Source organism: Mirounga leonina, unplaced genomic scaffold, assembly GCF_011800145.1.
Source record: "Mirounga leonina isolate KUSES-001 unplaced genomic scaffold, KU_Mleo_1.0 Mir_129, whole genome shotgun sequence".
Taxonomy (NCBI): domain Eukaryota; kingdom Metazoa; phylum Chordata; class Mammalia; order Carnivora; family Phocidae; genus Mirounga; species Mirounga leonina.
In genome coordinates, this window is record NW_023270323.1 from 2,892,231 (window position 1) to 2,919,161 (window position 26,931).

Below are 26,931 nucleotides of genomic sequence, written 5' to 3' on the forward strand. Positions count from 1 at the left end.
TTAGAGTACGTATGAATATTTTATCCTACTCCATAATATACCATCTTTATTTTAATGTAAAAATAAAGATGCAAATTATTCGTAATTTACATATTTAACTTTTTTAAAGATTTTATTTATTTTGAGAGAGAGAGAGCACACACACAAGCGAAGGGGAGGGACAGAATGAGAGGGACAAGCAGACTTCTGGCTCAGCACTGAGCCTGAGGTGGGGCTTAATCCCAGGACCCTGAGATCATGACCTGAGCCCAGGCAGAAGCTTAACCCACTTGAGCCACCCAGGCGCCCCCATATTTAACTTTAAAAACACACACACTTTTTAAGGAAAAATTGGTATTCCAAAAAAAATATGGCACATTTATTCTATGGCTTCTAGTACCTGTGTCACCTGAGGGGAGGGAAGGGGGAGAGGCAGATGATGATACAAAAACCCCAGCCAGAGAATAACAGTCTAAACCCAAAAATAAACTTTGCTGGGTGTAGGAAGATCGGAGGCAGGGTTGAGATGCAGATTATGGTATGACCAAGTTATTGATATGGCACCTTTCCTTGTCTTATAATCCTGAATCTTTCCCATTTTTATCCCTATTTTCTGACTAATTGACTTTTTTTTTTTTTTTTGTCTTTGCCTTGTAATATCTTCAACAGGTTTCTTTAGAAAACATCAAGATGCAGGTGGCTTTGCATTTTGCTTTTATATCAATCTAAATTGAATCAGTCTTATTCCAAGAAATCGAGAAGCATTTTCTTATAATACCTCTTTATAGTAAACATTAGAAAGTGTTACTTCTTATAAATGACCCACTAAACAAAATACAGTTTGGCCTGAAAGAGAGCAATAGCGTTTGCTTAAGTCACTGGTAACAGTTCAATCATAGGACAAAAGAAGTCTAAGGCCTAGGGTTACAAAGATCACATATCATTTTCCTCTTTTGTGCTTTTACTAGGAAGGTGATTTTTGTACCCCAATAAGCCAACCATATCCAGGGAATTGGTTTTATTTAGACTATTAAGCTATTTACCTCAATTCATCCTCTGTTTTATATCCACGGCCTGTTTATAATGAACATGCAAATAAAATACAAAATACAAAAATCCCTGTTTGTAAATAAATCCTTACCCAAATTTCCCTCTGACATGTTCAAAGCAGCTGACTTCTCTTTGTCTAATTGTAAGTGTTATTTTGAACACTTCTTTTGACATTCAGGCAGGAAGTAGAAAATAGCTTGTTAAAAAGTTACAATATCTCTTAAAACTTGATTCCCCCCCCACCTTCCCAACCCAGCCATTATAATGGACCTCATCTTTTCGCTCAACTTAAAATTCTGCTGTTGGACTTCATGGTCTTGCTGTGTTATTTGCTTTCTCTTTGATAGTTAGCCTCTCTCCGCTGTTCTCTTTCATTCCTGCAGGTATTGGACATCTCCAGGGAGCATTATCTCCATGAGAATGAGAAAAATGACACCGCAGGATGGAACGGTAGTGTTAATGGGTCACTGAGTGACAGCTGAGCCTTCTCTCAGAGGTATCAGCCTGGCTAGGACCGCCAGGAACACAAGAGCTATACAGTAAAGTGTGCCAATTTAATCTTGTCATATGTAGCCTGGGCTGCAAAGATAGAGCTCCCCTTAAAAGCCCAGTGTGACAAGGCTAAACCCAACTCATGCCAAAAGAGAACATGCAAAGATGCTAATTGGAAAATACCTGTGCTACAGGTCGCCACAGAAGATAGCCATTTATTTATTTATTTATTTATTTACTTATTTATTTATTTAGCAACAGGCTCAGGTTAAGGTAACAAATAATAAAATGCGATACTTCCAGGGGCCTCTTGGACATCATATATGGTTAACCTATATTAACCTAGATTCAACTTAAAGACAGACGGATGCAATCATATTTACAGAATATGATATCAAAGTCCACTAAACTGATTAATCCTGATGATTTTTTGTTGTTGTTGTTCCTAAACCCATCCACATTTTTGAAATAACTGGAATTTCCAGATAGCAGTGTAAAAATGTAAACCTCACCAAGGAGATCCTGAGCTGCTGAGCTTCTCGAACTCTTATCTGCCCCCAGCTAGACAGGAGTCAAGCTATGCATGGACAACTGAGCCGAGGGTGGTGTACTTTCCTTCACATAATTTATTTTTCATCCTGTCATTGTTCAATACCGTGTTTATTACCAAACAGAACTAATAGCCATCTACATGCTCACCACTGAAATGCTGTTTGCAATTAAAATCCCCATAAATTCTAAGTTTTAATTAAGACCAAATCTTACTTTTAATCTATTTGAAATTAAAGGAAAACAGATGAGCACTTTTATAAGGCCAATGGTAGACTTTACATTTAATTAATAAAAAACCTAATAAAAGAGCAGCCAGTGATTATAGTAGCAGTCATTCATATCAGTGTGACAGTATTTCACATTTCATGTCTAATGGTTGATACTCCAGGGGTATTTCTGAATTTATCTTAAAAGTGTCACCCCATTACATCAATAGCATATAGAGTATTTTTAATAAATGATAAGAAATGTAAAAAAAGAAAGGACAGTATATTTGAAGGATATTTAAATTCCTCCAGCAATAATTGCTCTCTTTTGCCAAATGTTAAGTGAAGAAAACTGTTAAAAAGTGAATATGTTCTAGATAAATAATATCAGATTTCATTATAATTAGTGGCAATGTATTTTTTTCATAGCTCTAAGATTTGGCAATTAAGAGTGATGAGTAAGAACTTGGTTAAAAAATTGTTATATATAACTCTGAGAAGAATTTTTCCCATTTGGTCTATCACTTTATCTCCCTTGGAGAAAAGGGAAAATGTCAGTACCATATATTCTGCAAAATAATGACGATCAAGCAAAGTTCCTATTTAATGTTATAATAAGCGAAGTTATTTCAGAATAGTACAGAGCCCTGGGCAACCAATATTTTTTTCTTCTCACCCCCATGATAATTCTGAAGTATTGTTAAATAAAAATTCAGGACAAATTATCATGAAGAGGACATTTGATTGAAAACAAGATGTAAAGTGAGAGTGCTCTTCATTCCATCCAGATAATGATGATGTTAGAAAAGGAAAGACATTATGTGTTAATTTTTAGTAACAGCTGATGAAGCCATCGTCTTTCTCCTGCTGGATGAGCAAAATCATCTGAGTCGTCATGCCCTCAGTACATAACCCCATATCCTAAAATTTTAGGACCAGGGTCTAGAAGATAATGATAAAAGGGATCACAACACAAAACTATAAAAGAAAACGTTTCAAACTTTTAACAAGCTTCCTATAATTAGAGCTGTAATTGAATGTGGCCAAATGAGATAAGAAATAAAAATTCATGTATAACCTGGTGTTAAAATTTAGTATGGCTTAATGTCTAACCAGTAAAGGATTAGTAAATGTGTCCAAAGTTGTGAACTCATTTCTGCTCAGTACTTTGAGTTCTTTTATAAAATCATAGTCCCCACTCAGAATAAAAACCATCAATTCAATACATATTTCTAACAAATCAGAACAAATTCAAGCAAGCCTAAAAGTTCGGTCTCTCTGCATTTCCTCTAAAAAGTATTATTTGCACTTTCTGGGAAAGTGTTTTGTTCAGAAGATTTTAATTCTCACATATTTAAAAACTCATGTCCCAAATTTTTCACCTTTAAATAGACAAAAATTTTCCCTAATAACCTTAATTTTAATAGCACTAAAGTATATATTAAGTGTGATAGTAAAAATAAACTGTATATTCAATAATAAAATGAGAGCTTCTTTCCTCTGTATAGTTTTTCATAATATATTAGTATCTCTTACTGTACCATTTTTGATGTTTTCTTTATAAATGACTTCCGACAACCCTTCTTCCCAACAACGTTGGGTACACTATTACCTTTTTTCCAATATCAGTATGCAATAACAAAATTAGCACATTTATTTCTTTGCACCTTGCTTCCTTCCAGACCTGAGTCGCTGAACTAGGTTTAGAAAGACAAAGGAATATTGGCAAAATTCCAGGACTCTGCTGCCCCCTAGAAGGAAGCTTGAGCAGCACATTTAACCATCACAGGCAAATCGTGGGAAAAAGAGCACTCCAAGGAAGAAGGCAAATCTTGCACCCCACTTTAACAACCTCCTGTTGGCCACATCACTGGTTTTCTTTGCCCGATTCCTATCTAAGCTTGGGCACAGTGCTGCCTATTACATCCTCAACTTAGATCCCAACAGATTCCATGGCTCTCTCTCCCGAGATCCCTGTGAATAGGTACAGATAAACAAGCAAAATTTCCTTGGCAAAAACTTTTTAAAAACGAAGGTGAAATTTTAAGCTAACATATGCGTTAATTTGAGATTTTAAGGCACTGTTGTAAACATCACCCAGGTAGGTGATAGCCTTGCATATCTTTGCTGGAGGTACAAAGTTTGCTCATGTGATCCTCACAGAGACAGGTAAGGAAGGCAGCTTCTATCATTCTCTTCTGTGTGAAGAAAGTGAGGCATAGAGAGTTTAGGTGAAAAGGAAAAATTATAAAGCCAGTAAAAAAAAAAGTGTAATATTTATTCTTCACTTATTCAGCACATATAATAAAATGCCTTCCTTCTGTATGCCCCCTTTGTGTACTAAGTTGTAGAAATACAATAATGACATACAATTAGATTTCCCTGTACTTAATCCGGTTCATATGGAAGTGTTGTGCTGTGAGCTTTCCAAGATTTTCTGGCACTGGGTGTAGAAAAGGACACATCATCATTGAATGACAGAGGAAGCGACACATGAGCAGCTGTTATAGAGGCAATAAAACTAATGTATTGCATTCCAGGCAATGGTTACAATGACAGTTTGTCTTTATTAGGATCAATGATGACCAAATTAAAATTAGAGTACTGTCAAACTGCAACATTCAAAACAGAACACTCTAATTTGGTGAAGTTGTGTTGTCTTCTTTAATTTGGTAATACAGCAAAGCTGAAAAGGCACACTGGGAAATATGAAAATCAGGATCTCATAATTATGCAATACATTATGAATATGAATGCAGTTTCTCCAAGCAACCTAAGACAATGCTGTAGATGTTTTATGGAGCTTTCTGTGCGTGAGAATCTTTCTGTTCCCACGGACCCACTGTGCATCTAGATTCTAAGATATTTCCATAGTACCCAACACTGTAAGGCTAACAGGCCACCATGGGAGAAGCCTCAGAGAGGTTTTTGAATAAGAAGCCCAATAAACATCATCCATATTGGGAAACCAAGATAGAGTGCAAAAAGAGATTTTAAGCTCAAACGCGTGAGGCACTCATCAAAAGCACCATATTCGGAAAGCAAGATTATTGTGGGATTGTAGAGGAATTTAATAAGCTCCTCTCAAGGCCACAGGCTGGCTATGCTGTTTGCATCCTCTGAGGCCATGAGCCCCATACTGAAGTTTACGATGAGTTTCTCCAAAAACTCTTGACCTTTATCTGCCCTTGTCTTGGCCTTCTTCCCACTTCATTTTTCAATAAAATTATCATCTATTTACAAGAATGTATTACAACTTTTAAAGGGATTTTCCATATTTTATAGAAATTTTCCATATTATATGGAAAATTTTATGGAATGCATCATATCCCCATTGACCTGAGGAGAAGCAGACCCAAGGAGGTTAATAAGCCCGGTAAACACTGGGCATGTAATCAGGTCATACGTCTCATTCATGGAGAGCCAGTCTCACCTCCTGATCCACTGCTCCTTGCCTGCACATACTACACGGCTCCCCCCAACCCAGCTGCCTGTCTTCTGTTGAAGTTTTATATCTATCAGAGCTTCCTTCCACTAATCTCAGCAGAAGAGGAGTTCTCATCTTATCTGGAAATCTAACTCCTCAGCTCTTTCTGCAGAGCCTGCTGTTCACTCATAATGAGACACCCCTCTCACTCGTACTCCCCGCCCTGCCACCCCCCACCAGAGAATCAGTAATTCTGTCTTCTCCTTTGGCCCTCTTTCATGCTCATATTTCCTTAACTCTGAAAGAAGATACCTGAGTGGCCATTGCTTCTTTTAGATCTCATCCTAGAGCATTCCTTTTATCTAGTCAAGCTCCACAAACATGCAGCCCATCTCCACAGTCTCCGTTTACTTTCCTCTAATTGCTTCCATATGCTTCTACAATCTGTGTCATCAACAATGAACTGAAATTTCTCACATCAAGGACTTGGCTAAATTTAATGACAACTTCAGTATTATCATTCTCTGGAACTCTCCACCACATAACGTAAGTGTTTCTCCATGGATATTACCTTACCTTAACTTTAAGGAAAAAAAAAAAACCGTCATGTTCTTATGCTGCTTATACCCCAAACTTCATTTCCTGATATGTCAACCTTGACCCAAAAAAGTAAATGTGGGTCTAAAGTTTAGTACTATGTGCTCTATTCTTGCCAGCTTAAATGATTACCCACAGAGTCTCATGTGATTTATTGGTTTAATTCTCACCAGTAGGGAACTGCCAACTATATTTTCAACATTAACTTCCCTTCATTCTCTCTAATCTACCAGGGAAAAAAAGTATATTTAAAAGCTCTGTAGTTATTTAAGCCTGAAAAAGTCTAAAAAGAAAGAGTTCTTGCCATTTACCCCTTTGAATAAAAGTATCTTCCCTTCCCAATTTTCTTCTTATCATTAGAAACCCATTCTGGGTTTATAAACTCAACATATACTCTGATTTTAAAGTATTTTAAAAAATTCTATACTGCAAATGCAGAAAAGCACAAAGACAAAATATTTAAATCACCCCAAAATAGTTGCTGTTAAATTTTAATGTATTTCCCTTTATGTTTTATTTCTAACATAATTAGGATAGATTATGTATTTTTATCTCTTGAGTTCTTTTTCTTGGTATCATATATAATTATTATCAAAATAATCAAAAGCTATTTAAAAGACAATTTCAATGGCTGCCAAAAAACCTCCATTACATAGATGTGCCATAATTAAAATGTTTCCCTAAGGCTGAACACTTATGTTATTACCAAGTTCATATGATGTTCCAATGCACTATGCATAAGGGGAGTACTGCTTTTTAAAATTTAATTTACAATGTTTGTAACACAAATTTGATATATTCAATATATCAATTTAATATATTCAATATATTCGATATATATCTCTTCTGTATGGATCCATTCTTGGCACAGAGTCATGTGTTTATATACTATGAATAACTACTTATTGTTTTATTTTAATGGTTTTATACTTTGGTATTTAGTCTTTGAGATATCCAGAAATTACTGGATCCTACAGAGAGGTGATATTATAACTCTATTTTGTCCACTCAGTTTTTCCACTGTCATGTATTGTGTACTCTGTACTTTTATTATTTGGGGATGCTGACTTTATAGCTATCTATATTTATCTACTTATATTTACCTATATAGATAGATCTATAGATATCTACATCTCCATTCTAAAAATTTTGTTTTTAGGCCCTTTAGTTTTATTATCTGTTAGTTGATTCTTATGCTAACAATCCCAGGTTTAATATTTAGAGCATAACTACATATTTGATAGACCAAGCCCTTTCTCATTACATTTCTTTTCCAAAATCCTTCTAGTTTTTATAGCCTACATATTATTGCATATGAAGATCAGAGTAATTATATAAAATTTAAAAATAATTTATAATTAAGAAGTCCATTAAACATATAAGATAAATTAGAAAGAACTCTGTCTTTACAATATTTAGTTTTGCCATCCAGAAACATGCATCTCTCAACTTATTCTGAATTTGACACACCGACATCGTGTAGCTTTCCTTGTGAATTCCATCCATTGTTTGTAAGTTGTTTCTCAGCTTAGGTGATGGTGGTTTTAATAGACAATTGTTTATTGACCTCTTGCTATGTTCCAGGCACTTTGCTAAGTGTATTGCAAGCGATAATTTACTTAACTATCATATCAATTCAATGACAAATAAGATCACATTTCTTATTTTTACTGATAGGAAAACTAAAGTTTTAATAGTAAATGTTTCCGGGGTGCCTGGGTGGCTCAGTTGGTTAAGTGTCTGACTTTGGCTCAGGTCATGATCTCAGGGTCCTGGGATCACAGCCATTGGGCTTCCTGCTCAGCGGGGAGTCTGCTTCTCCCTCTCCTTCTGCCTCCCCACCCCCGCTCATGCTTTCTCTTTCTCTCAAATAAACAAATAAAACCTTAAAAAAAAAAAAAAATAGTGTTTCCAGGAACCAAAAGTCAGAAAGTGATAGAAACTGAGCTCAAATCTAGATTTTTCTAACTCCAAAGCTTCTAATATTTTGTCAATGATTATGTAAGCTCTGAAAGGATGATCTGTTGAGAACAAATGATCTGTTATAAAGATAAACAAAAATGAATATGTTACAAATGTTCCCAATTGGGTCAAAAGAATGAAAGTCAGGTATTTAACAGTTCAAGAAATAATTCTGCAAAAGGAAAGACCCTTGTCTCTTATTTACTCCATGAAATTGCACTTTCTGTAAAATAATTAAAAAAACAAAGCAGAGATAATAAATATTAGGAAGAAATGTAAGTGAAACAATTATTTATTTTTTAAAAGAAGACAGTGAGATTCCAAATGGTACTTTGCATCATACTCAATGCCCTTTAAGCTCAAATCTTATCCGTTCCTGAAAGGTTACTACATTTATCTGCCATTACTAAAAGTTTTAAAAGATAACAAGTTGACATGCAGTCCATTATTAATGAAGAGGAAGCATACATGATACTTTTTTTTTAAGATTTTTTTTTTTATTATTTATTCATTCCAGACACAGAGATACAGAGAGAGAGAGAGAACATGAGTAGGGGGAGAAGCAGAGGGAGGGGGAGAAGCAGGCCCCCCGCCGAGCAGGGAGCCCGATACGGGGCTCGATCCCAGGACCCTGGGATCACTACCTGAGCCGAAGGCAGACGCTTAACCATCTGAGCCACCCAGGTGCCCCTACATGATACATTTTTAAGGGAAATTGTGTATACATTTGCTTTAGCAATTCAATATTGTTAATTTGTGGTTGAACCACAACACACAACTACCTCAAATCCTACATAATAGAAGATTTGTGGCCCAAAATGTGAAAATATAGATGGTTTCATGCCATTGACAAAAAAATAAAACAACAACAGACAATAAGCAGAAACGAGGATGATGCTAAAACAAGAGTAATTTGTAAATAAAAGGGAAGCATATCAACTGTTGGACATCAGGTGTCCTTCAGACATTGTCAATATGCTAAATCAGGGCCTTTGGTAAGCTATGTGCTGATTTTGGATTATGAATATGAAATTTTAGTAACCACAAATATCTTAATCAGGAGGTTAGTAGTAAATATCCCTTAATCACATGTAAAAAAATGTGTCTCTCAAACTTTGTTCGTTCTACTGTATAATAGAATAAAAGATTTGCATCTTTGGATCAATTCCCAGTCCATCAGGAGGATCCCTTGTGGCTTTTCAGTGGGCAATTCAATCATAATTTAAGCATCCTGGCTGAGGGGCAGGGGTTTCAGTAAAGAAAAAGAAACACCGCATTTGGGGGCGATTCTATCATTGCCGATCTACCTGGGTGGTGGAGCTGGAATACCAAATTCTGGGTTCAGAAGTTTATTTATTTTTCTCTCCAGCTAGCTTGGGAAGCAGTTCATGGGAAGAAAGAAACAAAAAAGAGGGGAGAGGGGAAGGGAAGGGAAAGGAAAGGAAGGGAAGGGGATGAGGAAGGGGAGGGGAGGGGAGGAGAACTATATTAGGAAACAACAGAAGAGCTACAAAGTCTTCATTCTGAGCAGAATACCCTATCATTTGCCTCCCAGTCGTTACTGTTTGCTAAGAGATGGAATGTTTAATGACAAGGAGCGTTAACATAAGCAGTTATCTGTGTCACTTAAGGCAAGGGAAGGAGTATATAACTAACGAAACTAAAACTAAAGAATGACACATAACATTACCATAAGACCTCACCTTTACTAATCAGCATTCTTCAGTGGTTCTCAACCAGGGGTTTCAGAGTTTTAGGCCTGGTTCTCAAGCCTTTGAACTCAGACTGAATTAATATCAGCTTTCCTGGTTCTTCAGTTCTCAGATGGCAGACTGTGGGACTTCTCAGCCTCCATAAACTATGGAAGCCATTGCTATAATAAATCTCTTCATATCTATATCTATGTCTACATCTATCCCTATACCTGAATCCATATCTATATCTATGTATCGATATCTATACCCATAGCTATACTTACATCCATATCTATGAATCCTATCGGTTCTATTTCTCTGGAGAACCCTAATACTGTTGTATATAAAAACTTCCATTTCCTCAAGTAGAAGACACATCAGGAACCCAGGCTTCTTCCAGTTCTCTGCTTCCCTATCCCTAGGCTTCATTTTTGTACTTCAAGACGACTGCTAGATTTCCAACCATCATTGAGGGAGCAATATGGAGAGAGAACAAGACAAACAAACAAACAAAAATAGATGAAGGGTACATGCCAAACATCTTCAAAGAAATTTTCCTTGAAATTACGCATTTTTCTGCTTATATTTCATTGGCCATTAATTAGTGACAAGGCCACATTTAATGAATGCTAGGAAAGCTGGAAAATATAGTCTTCCTGTTAGGCACATGAATAAAATAGAGGATACAATTACTAAAGAAGAAGAGAATGGATTTTGGTATAGGTAATTATCAGTTTGTCACAGAATAAATTAAATAAACACTAGAGGCTACCTGCTACCAGGGCTAAAGTTTCACTCATCCCAAAGGATGTCCAGTCACCTAATCTCATGTACTTTATCAGAGATTTTGCAATGAAATTGAAAGAAAGCAATAAGAAACTCTGATAATAAAAGCTGAAATACATATGATGACAAAGCAAAAAAACGTTTCTTCAATTGTGGCCAAAAATACAGAAGTACTTCAAGAGCGTCTAAAAAAGGGAGACTAAGTCGAGAAAAGTGTTTGGGTCTAGCCTCATCAGAATGTTAGCTAGTAAACTCTACAGACTCAAGACCTGTGAACTTCAACTAAATTAGGAGCAACCTCTAGCTAGAGCTGCACTTCAGGACGGCACGTGTGACATCTCGGGGGAGGGGGTGCTGCAGTCTCTCACATCTACCATATCCTTTCTCAGAGAGTCGTTCTTGAGAAGGTTTCAAAGTGGTACAAGACACAGTCCCTTAGTCTTACTTTTTTTTTTTAAGATTTTATTTATTTATTTGAGAGAGAGAGAATGAGAGAGAGCATGAGAGGGAGGAGGGTCAGAGGGCGAAGCAGACTCCCTGCCGAGCAGGGAGCCCGATGTGGGACTCGATCCTGGGACTCCAGGATCACGACCCGAGCTGAAGGCAGTTGCTTAACCAACTGAGCCACCCAGGCGCCCATTAGTCTTACTTTTTTGCTTTTCTTTCTAAGTCGGTATCTTCCAAAATCCTTTAGTGTCCATTTCCTTTCACCGTTGAGTCCCTAGCATTTCGTGTGGCATTCATCGTGAGGTCTCTCAGGTGACACAGCCGCCACCATTTCCTGTGAATCAGCAATTTAGTGCAATGCCCAGTTGCTGCCACCACTCGTTTTCTTTCTGAACTGAAGCTGCTGTTGACACTCTGGGCCTCCGGGGTTGGGGAGAGCAGTTCTGCAGGCTCATACTCTTGCTGCCTTTGCCATCCCTCCATTTTTGGCCTCCATAAACTTTGGGGGAATGTTCTATTAGAGCACAGGCAAAGCCTGCAGGCCAAGTTATAATTGCCAAATCATCTTGAACCACATCCAGAAATTATTTGAACAATTTCCATTCTTGATGCAATGGATTAAGTGACTTGAAATTAAGCACTGTTCCTCCAGATTTTCTTTCTTGGTCCTAAATTAGGAATATAATTTTCGGCAGCCGACCTAACGGTACTTGCCGAGGCCTGTCTCTAATAACTTAAGTCTAGAGACCCCTGGGGCTCTTCAACACACAAAGAGCCCAGTTGTCTTTGAGACTGAAGGTAGAAAGCATAGCTCTTTCCTTGGGGGTCTAAGAGACCCGTGACTGGACAGACTCACTTCCCAACAATCGCGCCTTTGCCTCACTTGCGCGTGCTCAAGAAAAGCTCTGCTTGTAACACCTTGAAGCCCAAGTCCCCTACATTATGAAGAGATAGCTGTGCTGCTGAGGCTCATGGTTTGCCAGTTTTCTAAGTCTTGCTGGGGGTCTGCGCCTTTGCTGAACTCCACGTGACCCGAGTTCTACTTGCCAGGCTGTCCATGCCTGCCCGTTGGCCAGTGCCCAAGGATCCCTTTGCAAGATTACGTGGCTGACTGACCGCATCTAGTCCAGGTCGCAGCAGTTGAAATCTAACGGCAGAACTGAAAACAACCCAAATCAAAACACTGTTTGTTCATCCCCAAAGGTGTGGCCACAACAGGAGCCTTATTTAGTTTATATTTGTTTATATTTTCCTCCCTAAAATGTTGATCCCTCTGATTTCTTTCTTAATAAGTAATCCGGGCCTAAAAATGAAGTGATGGGTTTTCATAGGGGAATTAACAAATTGAGAATTTGAAAAGGGTACCAGATGGAGGCCGAATGTCATTTTTATTATATTAAATGTAGAAGATGTAGTTTAGTGAGAAAAGTAAATGGGCTTGCTGACTGTTCTCTACAGTTAGGCAGACTTAGCCACCAAGACGCAAGCGATACTGTGAATTTCCCCACAAGAAAAAGCAGAATTGTGGGCAGCCCATTCTTAAGGGAGGAAATAAACTGAACAGGATCCCTGAATTATATTTTCCAAACTTCTCCTCCAGTGAGGTGGAATGAATCAAGGAGCATTCCAAATGCTGAATGACAGGTCTAGAAGAACACATCAGGTATAAAGATCCCTGATGGTTGTCCAATAATTTTGTTGGGCCTGATATTAAATAATTAATAAAATTATTTATTTAAAATTTCGATAAATGTAGATATCAGAAATCTAATAGAAATTTTAATAAAGGACTTGGTCTACTCTCTCGATCTGTATTTCTCAATGGGGACACTATATGCATTTTGAGAGGAACAACATTTCAAGGTGCAAAATTGAACTCACACTGTGGATCCTTTAGCATGCTAGTCCCTGAGCGCTAAAATGCAGCCCCTCTCAGTCCGGCAATCACCATTATAATAAAAAATGCTCCTACGTGTTCTTAAGCAGTTTCTAGGTGGTGGCATCTTCCCCATTTGCTAATTACCACTCCAGGTGTTCCAGAAGAATTCTCAGAGGAGAAAAACTCCACTCTGAATTTGGAAATATGAGTAAAAGTTGGATTCATGGAGCTGGGAAGAAATTGTTTTCCAAGCAGAGGAAATAGCATGTTGCATGCCCCCGAGGCCAGGAGCAGCATGATGTATCAAAGAACTCAAAGAACACCTTCAAGTTTGGAGTCCAGAAAGTGGGGGAAGTGTTGACAGAGGAAGCTATTGATACATGCAGGGACACGAGTCGTCTTAGTACAAAACATTATAGTAGTTTAATAAGGAAATAGCATGTTGAGATTGCTGTTTTAAAGCCAATCGTTTTATTGCAAGACTCTGATTCATAATCAGCTCATTTTCAACTTCTATTCATTGTTTGCACCGACCAGAGCACCTTTCTAATTCCCATGGCTTTTGTCTTTTATGTATATGTATGGATTTTTGCTTATGAGTTTGTTTTGGGAGTTTGTTTTTTTGTTTTGTTTTGTTTTGTTGCGAATAGAATAAAAGCATTTCATGTAAGTGAAAACAAAGCATCTTTTAATTACCCATGCCTTCACTCCTCATTGATTTCCACACCATGTTATTGCATATAAGATGAAAATAAATCCAGTTCTTCCATACCACACATACTGCACAAGAGCCTTGCTCTCACATTGCTTAGTCTTTAAAACTTCAGGAAAGAAAGCTTGACAGATCTGCTGATGAAGGTGTTCAGTTAATTAACAAAGAGTAAAGTAATAAAGACTTACTTTAATTGTGCATTTCCACCCTCCCACCCTGAGGAAAGGTCCTTTTTTATAAAAGAACAAAGTGCTGACAAAAGGGGAAAAAATCATAAAAAGTATAATTCCTCCAAAAAAATGTGAAGAAATATCCTGGATAGTGCACATTCCTTCCTTAAGACATTTAATGATGGAAAATCCATTTTATTTTTAAGATAAGAGATGGTGATTAGCCAAGTAACAATATGCACATTTATACAACGAATATAGAAAAGTCCTAGTGAATGCTGCTTATAGAATGAAGTCATTATGTTCAATGGGGGGACTATAATTTCAGTATATCTGGTATACCGCAACAAGCTCAAGGTTAATTTTTTTCCCTCCATTTAACAAAATTCATTCTAATTGTCTGTAATATTCCTCTCGGAGTTTCAGAATTCATCCTTTCAAGTGATTAGATAGAATAAAGAATTTCCCAAAGCATATAAAACTATTTTCAAATAAATACCTGACATAGCCTTCAGTATTCATTATATCAGTTTCTAGAAAACCAAACATATAATTTTGCAGTAAATTTAGGGACTAAACTTAACATAAAATATTTTAATTCCTAACATTTGCTTTCTCCATAGTAATTACATAGCACATAGAAACTTTACAAAACATGTATTTTGAAATTTTTGTTTTGAGATGGTTTCTAAATTGCAAAGGAAATACCTAAGACTGCTTTATGCTAACTAGATTTTTCATACCAGCAGCAAATGAGACCCACAAAGAATATAAGCAATTATTGTTTTATCTAAAGAATGCTTCAATTCAATTCCATGCTTGCCTTCCTGAGAATGCTACAAGGTGAGTGAAATTAAGGACTTGATTTTAGACCTGTTAAGTTTGAAATGTTGCGAAGCAGTTAGACTGTCCAGTGGGGCATCCTGTCTCAGGAGTAAGATTTGACCTGGAAATATCGATGTGAGTTTTAATAGCATGGGAATGACAATGAGTCGAGCTGGAAATATAGACAAGAGTTCAACAGCGTGGGCATTGAAGCTATAGGGAAAATGACATCATTTATTAAAAATGTATGCCATAAGAAAGAGAAGAAAGTTGAGACTAGAAACCTGAGATAACTAATATTAAAAGGGCAGGAAAGGAAAGGGAATCCTGCAGAGAAGATAAACAAACAAAAAACCAAACTATGAAGGAGGAGAATATGTTGCTTTGCTTTAAAAGCTAAAGAAGAGGCTATCCCTAAGGAGGACAAGGATGACCACAGTCACACGCTATAGGGGGGACAAGCAGGACAGTCGATTTTTTTTCAAAGGAGAATCTTGTATTTATAACTAAAGTTATCATTTCAGGGGCCAGCAATCTCGTTTTTGCAGTTTTTTCTTTTCTTTTTTTTTATTCTATAGAATGCCTATTATATTATATATGTATTTAAATGCTTAGCATGGTGATAAGTGTAATACAATCTGTGTCTTTCCAAGGCAAATTTTTTAAACACTTTAACAATATATATTTTACATAGATATAGATGTATATGGCATAAATACATTAATTTCTTCTGACCCTTAAATCTGCAAATTATATATTTGTATATGTTTTATAATACAACATTATATAATATATGTGTATGTACATTTGTTCTGACTGTTAAACATGGAAAAACATATGACAGAGCAGGCTAGTTACACTTATCTCTATAATAATAATAAGCTTTCCTATTAGCCACAGGTATCCTCATTAATATACTTAGGATGATTGGTCACATTTACTCCTTATATTCATATACAGTTGACTCTTGAGCAATGCAGGTACTAGGGGTGCTGATCCCGCTCAGGGTCAAAAATTCCCATATAACTTTTGACTCCCCCAAAATTTAAGTACAAACAGCCTACTGTTGACCAGAAGTCTTACTGATAACACAGTCTATTAGCCCATATACTATATGTATTATACACTGTAGTTTTACAATAAAGTAAGCTAGAGAAAAGAAAATGTAATTAAGAGAATCATAAGGAAGAGAAAATACATGTGCAGTACTATATTGTATTTATTAAAAAAAAAAATCCACATGTGAGTGGACCCGCTCAGTTTAAACCTGTGCTGTTCAAAGGTCAAGAGTATACATGGATTATTCCTTTTATGATTCTCCAAAATATGGCAATTTTAGAAATGGAATATATTCTATTTACTAATTAAATAAACACTAATTACTACAAATTGCCAAAAGTTTGGTCACACTTCCCCGCAGATAATCAGGAAGTTATGACTCATCAAGCTCACTTATAATAACAACTTAATAATATCAAATAGCCTGCCTGCTAATAAGTCTAGCTAAGACTTCACTAGCATTTTTAAACTGAGTGCTGGCATTATGTTTATGTAATACGTAAATTTGCAGGGATTATTCCTGTCGGTAACTTATTGTTAATAGGATTGAAAGTGACTGTTTCCATTTTAGACTTATTTTTCCTCAATAGTGCTGCTCTTGATTTGGGTGAAGGAGATTTAGAAAACATTTTAAGTCAGGGGTTGCAATCAGGGTAGTCTCAAATGCTCAGAGGGGCTAGTTATAAGAGCAAAACTGGTGAGTGGTTACTGTTTGGATGAGACCAGTGTACCAGGGAGCTTATGTCCAGCTAAAGAAGGTGCTCTTCAGCTGCAGACAACGTTTGTTTTCCCCATGCTACGTCTTAAAAATGATGCATATGGAATACAGTCCTTATGGCCACCATGGAGAATAGGATTATTTCTTTGGGGTATAATTCATGTTTATACACAACGTCAAGTATTAGACATGTGGTTTCGTCTTTAGCACCATCTTCTACCTTATGGTAGGCTTGGTTTTCCACATGGATCGTGGCATTAAATAATGCCCTTCTTCATTCTGTTCTAACTTGAGCAAAGTTTGTGTAATTGCAGGGTTCCATTTTATTTTCATTGTTTAGATCACCACTTTATTTTAATTGTATATCTTCAGAAAGAATTATAGGAAAAAGTTTGAGATAGTTATAATTATAGTGGCACTTAGGTTAAATAGTGAAGAACATATTTTCCAAGTTTAAAGTCCATTCAGTTTTCCAAGGGTGGCAGATTCAGAGTATTGGGCTGAAATGGGTGTTGTACTGTTTGATTTGTTGTTGTTGCTGTATGTTCACTCAACATTTTAACAAGGATCAAATAAGCTGTATCACTGAAAGAAACTTTTTGAAAACATAAGCTTAAACATTTCGATATAGAAAGCGAGAATCTGGAATATAGGTAGCCTCTAAGAGAATACTCATGTCTGACTTCAAAATGCCTGGTACTCATTCCTATAAAGTGTCCCTCAGCTGCCTGGTGGAGGATAAAGGAAAAAGAAAGCTCTTGTCTATATTTATCAGTCTGTTGCTGAGTCTAATGGGAGAAAAGTCTGCTTTTGGGTTCCCAAGATGGGTACGGAATTGTCTGAGGGGAATGTTAAATGTTGCTAGCAGGATTCTTGCTCTCCCATCAAGCTCCTTTCCTGGATTGGAGTTAAAACTGAGAAGCTGTGGGGCGCCTGGGTGGCTCAGTTGGTTAAGCGACTGCCTTCGGCTCAGGTCATGATCCTGGAGTCCCTGAATCGAGTCCCGCATCGGGCTCCCTGCTCGGCAGGGAGTCTGCTTCTCCCTCTGACCCTCCCCCCTCTCATGCTCTCTGTCTCTCATTCTCTCTCGCTCAAATAAAAAAAAAAAAAAAAAAAAAAAAAAAACTGAGAAGCTGTGCTTCATTAGAAAAAAAAAAAAAAATGGTGCTTTTAAGGATTTCTTTCCCCCAGGGCATTTCAAAGTTCAGTGTTGGAGAACTTGGTTTGGGATTTGTGTGGACTGGGGTTCTTTCCCATACTTTCCATTATGAAATATAGGGAACATGTCCTTGGGACACTCCTACTTTTTTTTTTTTTTTTTTTTTTGCCCATGATATACCCTGTCTCTTCCCACTTTTCCATGACCTACTTAACTCTAGGTATTAGAAAACTTCATTCACTCAATCTTTTCCAACTTCAGCTTCTGTCCTTCTCAATTTTCAGAGATGATCATATTCATGCTTGGGCATTAGAGAGTTGATTGTTTGGGGAATTAATCTAACAAGCCCAAACTGCTCCAAATCCTGAAAGCATCAGCCTTTTTCTTATCCACTCTCCCTTCTCCCATCTTCTTGGTCATGAGGACTTGTCCAGAGGAGTGGGTTTTTTCCCATTTACTGATTTGTATTTCAAGTCCACTACTGGGACAAGAACGTTCCTATGAAGGTTAGGCTTAGTTGGTTTTCACACCCTGACTACTGCCCCACTTTTTCTATAGGGATCATTTCTTGAATCCATAATCAAGGCCTCCAGGTGTGTTTTGTACAGGAATAAAGTTCTTGGGATGAAAAAAAAAAAAAAAAAGTACCTGCTTCTTGACGCTTAATTGAGAGCTCTCTTGTTTCAGGATCTGCATCACAAAGTTCCACCCTCCACCTCTTGCCACCCCCGAGATTGGATGCCATAGTTAATGACATAGTCTGGGTGAGTCCCGGTCTGCTCTGCCTTATCAGCCATTATTTGGATTGCTAAAGCCCTCACCCCTATGCCAGCACTATAGGGAAGGTAGGCTCTCCACCACTGATGCATGTGTGTTCCTAGTTAATTTTGTGCATGTCCTCTCTTGAAAGTATACCAGACTACTGGGTAAGGATTCACTGGCTATGTCCTTGCCAGCTACCTAAGTTTTTAATAAGATGAGTGACTAGCTAAAAGAGCAGTGTAACAGAATACATGAATAAGGGTTCTCCATCAATAGCCAGAAGTTGAAACTACTGAAATATACATAATTTCAGCCCCAGAGCTGGTCAATGTTGCATTAACATAATAACTTTCTTTCCAAATTTATATCCATTGTATAAATATATATAGCTTCCAGAGGGTTCCTCGGAATCTCCTTCCATCACTAATCTAAAGCCATTCACATGCCTTGTACACATATTGCTATTGTTTTTCTCCTATCACAAAACTCAACTCCCTAAACACTGGACATGATAAAGCCTAGAATCTTCTTTAGAGGGTTTGCTTTTTATAAATAAATATGGGTCCATAGAAACTGATTGGCCAACTTAGCTGATTGCAACCCTAGCTACTAAATTCTATTCAGGTATGCTCCATTTCATATGGCAGCATGTTTACAAATGCAATGGTGAACAGCACTGAAGGGAACACTGCTTTATCTGGTAGAGAAAATATAAATAAAACAATGATAAGTGCCTTAGAAATATCTATGTGTATATCTCCACCTGCATTTATATATCTCTCTATACCTATTTATATCTATCCATATGTATTTGTATATCTGTATATATCTACTTATACAGATATAAATTTAGATTTCAGAAACTTCTGGAGGAATATGGAGCTTTTGCTCATTATTAGAAGTAACAGTCTATCAGTCAGTGATCCCAGCCAAACTCACAAAGAATCCAGAGGATGGTACAAAGTAATTAGTTACTGATCCCAATGGGTTATTAGAGTCTGGACTGAAGCCAACTTGAATGGGAGCCTGAAAGCAATTTCTCCCTTGGTCTCCATTCCCCTTCCTTTAACTACTCCTCTACCCTGGCCTCTGTGTCATAATTCCAGCACCCTGAAGTCCCTTGAATCAAGGCTAGAATGGTAAATTATGGTTCCAACCTAATATAACACAATGGATTCCTACATTCTTCAGATCGGAGCAAACACAAGAAAACTAATATACCACCCCCTAAAAAACAAACAAACAAAAAAACTCAACAAAAGAGAGCACCACCAAAATCAACAAAAACAACAAAAGGTTTCTCCTAAGTTCATATTTATCACCTACCTCCAACAGCATCTCATCAATACTCTGATCTAAAAGGCCCTCTTAGTGGATGGAGGGGAGAGGATATGGAAAAAAGAGTGAATTGGACAAAACATTCAGTCTTGTTCATTTATGCTCTCTCTGTCTTTCTCTCTCTCTCTCATTACTCTATCTCTATTGCTTTCTTTTTCTGTTTGTATATGTAAGCAATACATTGAGCTAACATGAAACATGGATTCCAATAAAATTACATTTCATTTTGTCTTCCAATCTCCTTTTATATTAAATGGTGGTAATCTTCCCCTACCTTCTGATGACAATTCCAGCATGCCACATTACCTTTTTGCGCACTTACAGAGTATGCCCTAGTGATAAGTCAAGAACAGTATCTCAATCTTGAAATTAATATGTCCATTTCAAGACATGGATCAAAAACTTGACCTTGGTTTATCATTAATCTTCTCTCCAGGCTCTCTGTTAGTCAGTATGATTCCTGTGAAAATTAGAAATATGTGCCCCTTTCTTTGAACGTAGGCCAGAGGGCTAGGCAAATGGAACACTGGTGGAATTTCAGCCCCATCTCACCTGTTCGGTGGATTCAGAATACACTACAATCAATGTTGAGGGTACACCCTGTATGATCATATAATTACAATTCATCCCTGCTCCTGTCCCACAGGAAGGTAAGGCATGGTTCTTTTGCTAGACCCTCTCTTCCTTGTCTCATCTCCCCTCAACGAACTAGCAGCTGTTAACCTAAAATCATAAATGTGAAGGAAAGAGAAGAATAAAAGTAAAAACAGTTCTTATTTAACAGGACAACTCTGCACTCTGACCACACTGATGGCTAAAACCTGACTCTGTTTTATGAGGTACTCTCAAGGGATCTTAACAGGTTTCGTGTTGAGCCCTTTTCTTCTAAAGTTTCTTTAATCTTGGCAATATCCTTTCAACACTTTTTTATTTCTTCCTGGTGGCTCACTCTTGTGCCCCAGAAATATAAATGCATCTCTTGCCCAGAAAAACTGTAGGATTTCAGACCAACAGATCCCACTAAAATTGTACTCTCTTCACTTAGACACCAAACAGTTTTTTTGTCCCCTTAATTTCCAGAGCAAAAGTCAGATCTCAATCCAGCTGTCACAGACATGATTCAGGCTTCAAACTTTTGTGTCTCCCAAGTTCAAGGAATATATTTCAAGGTTCTCCAGTGTCCTATCTTGAAGCTCTCTAATTAGGATTAGCACTAGAAAGTAGCTACACCTCTACCTCCTCCCCCAAAAGTGTGTGAGATCAAGTAGGAAAGCACGGAATGCAACTGTCTCCAAATAAATCCCTTCACTGATCACAGAATCATCCTTCCATAAAAACAATCCTTTTGATTTTCCTAGAGGATACATGACTCAAAAGCATGAAGCAGGTTTAGCTAATGCCTTTGAAGTGCTATACAAGTTGCTTTGTTTCATCTTAAATTGGCACTTTGGTCAAAAATTAGGCCAAAAAATCTCATTCATAAATACTGTCAAACATAGTCAGCATGTGTATCAGTTAGGAGAGAGTTAAAAAAATAATCCCCAAATCTCAGTGGCTTAAAGAAACAAAGGTTTATACCTTGCTCTCGTTTTATGATCATTGGCTGGGGCTTTACTCTGCATTGCCATTGTCTTCACTCTGTGGGCTGACAACTCAACCATTATCTAGAACATTGACAGCTTCAGGGGCAGAGGGAACTAGGAAAGTAGCACAGCACTCACGAGTCTCATGTATCTGACCCCCCCCCCAAAAAAGAGTTACAAAGAAGTTACATGGGTGCACTTAAATTTAACAGGTAGAGAAGCATAATTCTCTTGCAGGGAGAACATTTAATATTTGTAAGTATCTAATTATACACTCTATCACTCCACTTTAGCCACTCCTGTCTTGGAGGGAAGAAGGAAGGCATTCAGTGATCTAGTCACTGGTTACATGAGAGAATGAATGTCAAATGATCAGATATGAATCAGGAAAGAAAACTTCATTGATACTGACTTGGGTTTTACCTCTCTGATAGAGTGGATATTCTCAGTTCCTTTTGCAAAATTTTCCTTGTTTTCATATATTGTATATATATTTGTTTCAGTGGTTATCGTCTTCAGTACTTAATGAGATGAGGAAAGAACATATAGGCTAGGATATAAAAATATATAAATATAATATATAAAAATACAAGTACAGAAAACACCTATTATGTGTTTAGTCATGGTCATAGTCACTTCACATTGTTAATAAAGTTAATTCCTCTGTGAAGTAGTAATTATCATCCCTGTTTACATATGAGGAAACAGGCTTAGAGAGATTAGCTGGTTGCTAAAGAGCAGCTGCTTGGTTAGGACAGAGTCAGGATTCAAACCCAGTTCTTAATCCAAAGCCTTTTGTCCCTCCATTAGACCACTCATGATTGTTTAACTGGGACATACTTTCTTTTTCACTATTCTAATGTTCCTAGAGGATTCTTTAGGATGTGTTTCCTGAAAAGGATTCAATAAGTCAACTTAAATATAGCAGGGGAATTTTTTGGCAGGGGGAGTGGTTGGTTTGTTTTTAAACATTGGTTCAGTCTACTTTATGAACCAGCTGATGAGCATTTTACTATTCAAAAAGCTACTTATTGCATTTCAGAATATGCAGGGCCATCATATACTCTACTTTCCAAAAAAAAAAAAAAAAGAGAATTATTGAAAGGAATAGAAATTAGTAGGAGGCTGGGAAGCAGAAGATAACAGCTGACTCTACCCCTTCTCTCTCTCAGATGCTTACTTTGAGAGCCATTATGTCCAGCTGAAGAATAAAATCATGAAATTTTAGAATTAGAAGGGAACTTGAGCTCATACGGTAAAATCTCTGTATTTGACAGGTGAGGATAATGAAAAGTTAAAAGCCCAAAGGTAGTCCACCTCCAAGATGGCCACCAATGATCCTCATCACCTGATATTTATGTCCTTATGTAATCCCCCCTCACACTGAATATAGGCTGACCTATATAGTCAATGAAATATGATAGATGTGACAGTAATATTCAAGGCTAAGTCATAAAGGCATTGAAGCTTTGGGCTGATATTTTAGATGACTTGCTCCAGGTGAATCCAGCCTCTGTGTGGTAGGGACAGTCAAGAAGTCCCATGGAGAGGCCCACATGGAAATGATTTATGTTGTCAGCACCAGCTTGCCAGCCATGTAAGTGAGCCCCCTTAGAAATGGATCCTACAAACCCAGTCAAGCTTCAGATGACTAAAGACCCAGTTGACATTTGACTACATGTCATGAAGACCCTGAGCCAGGCCTGTCCAACCCAACTTCTTGTAAATTTCTGGCCTGTATATTCCAACCTTGTGAAATAGTAAGCAACCATTGTTGTTTTAAGTCACTGGGTTTGGGACTAATTCGTTATGCAGCAGTAGGTAACTAATATTGAAACTTACTCTAGGGCAGAGGAGTCTTTGGAGGGAGGTACACAAATTGACTTCCAATCAACTTCTGAACTCAACACACTGGGATTTGATGTTAGAGTATTGTGTTTTTCCTATGGCCAATACCACCATTATCATGTACTTACATATGCTCTCTTTCATCCTAATATTTCCTTCTCTCCAGAATATTTCTCATAGCATACAATTATCCTACCACTTTTCCTACTTAAAAAAAAAAAAAAAAAAAAAAAAAAAAAAACTACTTTTCCTTTTACCCAGTATTCTTCTGCAGCTAGCCACCCGTTTCTAGGACCCACTTGACAGGTGTTGGTGAGGATGTGGAGAAAGGGGAACCCTCTTACACTGTTGATGGGAATGCAAGCTGGTGCGGCCACTCTGGAGAACAGTATGGAGGTTCCTCAAAAAGTATATATATAAAGATATATAGATATAGATAGATACAGATATAGATATAAAATGGAATATTACTCAACCACCCCCAAAAATGAAATCTTGCCATTTGCAATGACATGGATGGAGCTAGAGTGTATCATGCTAAGTAAAATAAGTCAGTCAGAGAAAGACAAATACCATATGGTCTCATTCATATGTGGAACATAAGAATAAAAACAGAGGAACATATGGGAAGGAGGAAAAGAAAAAAAGGATAGAGGGAAACACACCATAAGAGACCCTTAATGACAGAGAACAAACTGAGGGCTGATGGAGGGACATGGGTAGGGGATGTGTTAGATGAATATTAAAGAGGGTACTTGTTGTGATGAGCACTGGGTGTTGTATGTAAGTGATGAATCACTGAATTATACTCCAGAAACCAATACTGCACTGTAGGTTAACTAAAATTTAAATTTAAAAAAAAAGGAAAACACTTCAATAGAGTTATCTATATTAGCTGCATCTGCTTTCTCATTCTAATTCTCTCTTAAACCTACCCCACTCATTCAATTATCCATACTTCTCTGAAAGCATTTACAATAAGATTACCAGTGACCTCCACATTGCCAAACCCAAAGGACGATGTTCAACACATAATTACTCAACTTTTCCACAGCCTTGACAGAGTTGATGATCCACTCCTCCTAGAACTACTTTCTAGGGGGTCCCAGGCACCATACATTCCTGAATTTGTTCCTGCTTCATTATTTCATTTTATTTTGCTTACTCTTCCTGCTATTGCTGATCTCTAAATGTCAGAAGGCCCAAAACTCAATTTGGACTTTTCTCCTTTATGAATATTCACTCATTTGGTGATCTCAGCCAGGCCTGTGACTAGTGACTCTCAAATGTAGATTTCTAGCGCTCTGGTGTTCCAGATCAACGTATCCAACAACCCACTTGATAGCTGCACTGAAAGGTCTAGTAGGCCTCACAAATTTAATGTGAACAGACCCAAACTCTCAATTTTCCAGCCTTAGCCTGTTTGCTCTCAGTCTTTTTCACTTCCGCAAGTATAGTCAGCAAATCTGGCCCTCCACAGTCTTCTCCAATCACTTGGGTGAAAATCCCTGAAGTCATAACTGTGTCCCCTCTTTCATACCTGATCCTAGCCCCCAAATCACCAGCCATGTATGTAATATCTACCTTTTAAATATATTCTGAATAAGACTTCTTATAAATTTAGCCACTGCCCTACCTAAGCCACCTTCATATCTTCCTTGGACCAGTCAGTACATCAGATTCCCACTGGTCCATCTGCATCCTTTCTCATTCCACTACAGTCTATTTTCTGCATAGCAGTTAGAAATCTTTAAAACTCTCCAGTGGCTTCCCACTATAATTAGAATAAAAGTCGTGCCATGATCTACAGGTTCCAAATGAGCTCGTTTGCCTGGCTCTAACTCTAATCTCATTTCTTCCCTCAGTCCCCTCTGAGTTCACTGGATTCCTTGAATGGAAAGCACACAAAACTAATCCCCACCCCATGAATTCACACTTCATATTCCCTCTGCTAGAAATGGTCTTCCTCGCGTACTCGCGTGCTTCACTAACCCATGTCCATCAAATTCTTCTCAAAAAACATCTCTTTGAAACAGACCTTCCCCAATCACCCTGATAAAAATGCATCCTTCTCTCACCCTCTAAACCTTATCCTAGTTTGATATTTTTCATCAGATTTATAACCTCTGTCATATTATAGCACTCACTTATTTTATTGTCTGTTTTTCTTAGCAGAATATACATTCTATGAGGCAAGGACTTGTTTTTCCTTACTACCATAACACCAGTGCCTAAATTAGTGCCTGACACATAGGATATGTCTTATAAATTATACTTTTGAAAGAATGAGTGAATTAATGATGGCTTGAGTACTCAAGAATCCACTTCAGCAAGTGGATTTTGACTGTCCATTCCTGTGCCTCTAGCAACCGATTCCCTTGGCACATAATGGGCGCTCCATAAATACTTATCTAGCAAATACATGGAAATGTGATCATGGAAGCAGTCATAAATCCAGAGTAACTGGGAGGCCTGTGCCTTGCCTGATGCTCCAATGCCATTGCTCTCTCTGGACACCATGCTTAACTCATAGCAAACCCTGGAGAGTACATGTTGAGCAAGTGAATGAATGCCCTAATGAAGAAATAAGTGATAGTTACCAATCCCATATATAACGTTACATTCAGAGAATAGAAAGTGAGAAAAAGAATTGGATTTGGTCACTAGAAAAATGGTGAATGTTTTCCAAAGGAAAAAATTAATAGAATGGTTAGGGCAGAAGCCAGCTCACATAAGATTAAATGAGTTAAAACACGGTGGTTTAAAAGCAGACAAAATTAGAAGAGGATGGCAGAAAGGGAAGCAAAAGGAAGCAAAAAAGGAGAGTATGTTAAATGGGCAGAAGAGTCATTTAATCTTATTTTACAGTCAGGATTGATCATTTCTAGGCGGGTTTCCATGCAGAGATTGTAGAAAGTGACAATGCCAGTATTTTGAAATGAATATATCTTTTCCTAACTCTTTTCAGGGTCTTCGGCAACAGATTGGGAATATCTAACCAAAGCAAAAATGCCTTTCTAGGGAAAAAATGTGCTCTAAAAGCATCAGACATTTTGTCCTCTCTAAGCCTGTCTCAGGCTTTGTTATGCTTAAACCATAAAGTAATGGTTGGTAATAATTAAGGATTACAATTTAAATAGAACTTCGTAGTCTTTTTAGAAGTTACTGATACTAAGCAACGTAAATTTAAAATGTGAGAAATAATAGTTAGAGGTATGTAATTTATGCAACTTATATTTTCTGACCTATAGTAGTTTAGAAACGTTAACTTGTTAATTCTTACACTACCTCTTTAATATTAATTGTATCTCCCATGAAATAATTTAATTTAGGATATTTTTCTTATGTTATTCCTTGAACAATATAAATTTTTAAAGCTCATAGTAATGCAAAAAGTTGTCAGAAATCAGGTTGCATATCATGCCCAAGGTATAACATTGGCTATGTGGTAGGTGATTTTTATGGTTATTTTTAATTTGGGAGGGATGGGCAATGTACTTTTGAAATCTTCAGTTCTAATGTTTCCTTTGGAATAAATGACCAGTTCAGTAAACAATGAAACCATAAGCTCTTTGTTGTCAAAGAGTTATTAAACATAAACTTTACTGAAATTTTTATTTAAAACAATATATGACACAATATATTATAAAATGGTATTAACAAGTTGTGGGATACAACATCTAGAT